Here is a 2,788-nt window from a genome sequence, read left to right on the forward strand (position 1 = left end):
GATTCAGTAAGGAAGTAGTACAATGTGGAGAAAAAAGGAGGAATAACCACCACGATAGAACATACAGAAATATTGACAATTTAATTAAAGGAAGAAATGTGGGCGAAGCGGTCCAGGACACTGGTAACTCGCCTGCCTAGCTACACACTTTAAAAACAACAACCCCCCCCCCTTAAAAAACAACAAAACAAAACAAAAAAACTACACCGAATAAACTCACAAAGAAAAATTCTGCGAAGAGCGAATCCTCCTCAGCTTCAGCATTATCGGTTGCCATAGTTTTTACTGTCCAGAACAAAAAAAGTGCCAGGGATCGAAAGCGAAGAAGTAGGTTCAGTTAGTCCCGGTTACACACTTTCCCAGGGGTGAACAACAACGCCACCTGCGATATATCAGTCTGACTAGCCTTTCCGCAGCAGATGTCCACAAGAGGATCAGCTTTTATAACACACTATAGCGAGGCTGTTGCGTACGTCACCCTGCAAGTGAGTATGGAACCACAAGCTATTTACAACAACGTTTTTCACCCTAAGCAGGAATACGAAAGTACACATGTATATCCAGGATGTGTATTTATACGAGCTGACTTCGATTTGACATTGTCTGGGCACATTTGCGAAGCTTTATATCCAAAGGCTTTAAGAATGTCAACACTGATTATGGTATTTGCAAACAGCACTTATAACACGAGCGGCAATATCCCCGAATTGTTCAACACTGAAGTCGCATAGAGTCTACCAGGAAGTTATAAGGACGACATTTCCTGATCTGCACTGTGATCTATTAAAAACAGAAAATCTTACAATGGGACATCCGGACGGTGTCGAGAGCCCACGTCACTATGCCAGGAGAAAGACGGCGTTGGGAACAGCAATAACAGACGTATGGTGGTCCGGCCTACGACCACACTATTCCTACTCCATCATAAATGTATGCGGCCAACAACGGAGGGTGTATGTACTATCGTCTCCTGAAATACAGTTAAGGACAAGGTCGAACCCTCGGGCGACACAGCACCATCGAAAACAGACAACGGCCACAAGGTTGGGTCCAAGAACAGCAAGTCTCTCTCCCCCACACACACAACAACAACAATACACCACGCATCCACACACGAACACACGGCACAGATATTAAATATGCCAGCCGGGCTTGACATCTCTCAACCCTACACACAGGCACTCACAGAGAAAAAGCACACGCTCTCACTCCAGGGGAGCCTCGCTCAGTGTAACAGGTGGTCCCCCTCTCTTCTCACAACTCACCCCCAGCTGCGAACAGGACGGCCCTAAAAAAAGATTATTCTATTTTCCCCCCAATCTAAAAGCATCAAAGCACCATTTCTTACATCAACGAAGAGGGGTAAACACTCTGCAGTATCGCATGGTTCCATCCATATGAGTGCAAGAAAAAGACCATTGTGACGACGAGGTGCTCGAGCACATTGGCTGGAAGGTCAGCAGTGATGGGAGGTCAGATAAAAAAAAAGAGTTAAAAAACATCATACACCGCTCATCCTATCACATAAATTTATGCTTTCTAAAAAATAAGAATCCATTGTCGTAATCCAAACAAATAGCATGTAGTCAGTCAGCTTGTGCGACATGCACAACAGGAAGGAAAAGGCAGAAAGAAAAGGGCACTGCAGAACATGGAAAGTACCTGAGTTTGGAATTTTACGGCACCATCAAATCTCTCAAACCACGCAAGGGTTTAATGCATGGATTCACTACACTTATAGGTTAATGAGGTAGTACCACAACACCAGCACATCTTCAATAGCTTCGGACTGGCAATGCTCAAATAACTCACGTCCAAGAAAGCCTAGTAAGAGACTCCAATAGAACCGACCGCAACGGAATCTAGCATAAAAATACTTGGCAAACGGTGAGTCCACGAGGCGTTATTAAAGTCACACTGAGCAATTCACGCCGACAGAAAGGACAATACAATAACTTTGCTGAAAAGAGACGTTACAAAGGCGGGGCACATGATGGCATTAACAGAGGTCAAAGCTAACATCTACACCGCATAAATTTTCCACCAATACTCGAGAGAAAAATTAGAGTAAAGAAAAAGCACTCCCTTCAAAAACGTGCAAAAAGGTACTAATTAAAGCGACCACCCAAGTCAACTCAATTAATCAAACTTTAATAAACTTTTGTCATAAGTTGAATGGAGACCAAAACTGTTGCCGATTTAATCCTTAAAAACCCCGTGACCCAGATCTTCTGCTCACTTTATTTGCCATTCATCCATTCTGTCTGTGCTGTAACTTATGTCCCCCTCGGGCTGACAGTCGCTTTATAACTCATTGAGCACGTAATTTTCTCGACGACCCAACAACGAAAGAGCAGACCCGGCCGGGCGCTGACTGGATGGGGGCTGGTAATTGAGATGGGGACTCAGCCCAGGGCTACATCCATCTATGCCTGTCACACGACACAGGAACGCGAACGGGCGTACGAATACGTACAAGCAAACACGTTGCACATAAGCACAAACATACTTCCTACACAGATAAACGCTGCACATACGCAAACAAACAAACAAACATATACAGCGACAGACAAAAGTTACATACTGTCAGGGACAGTTATAGGAAACGTCAAGTCAAAACAGAAATCGGTATTTGCCTCTTTGGTTTATTTAAACCTATGTGCATGTGTACATTTCCATTATCAAAGTGGTTCGCCTACTGCTCTCACTATTCTGCACCCTGCTTTCAGCATGCTCGACGAGTTATCCCTGTCGTGGCCGTTCAATGTCAATGTCGACCCCTCCTCCT

Source organism: Aplysia californica, unplaced genomic scaffold (genome assembly GCF_000002075.1).
Source record: "Aplysia californica isolate F4 #8 unplaced genomic scaffold, AplCal3.0 scaffold00453, whole genome shotgun sequence".
NCBI classification, from domain to species: domain Eukaryota; kingdom Metazoa; phylum Mollusca; class Gastropoda; order Aplysiida; family Aplysiidae; genus Aplysia; species Aplysia californica.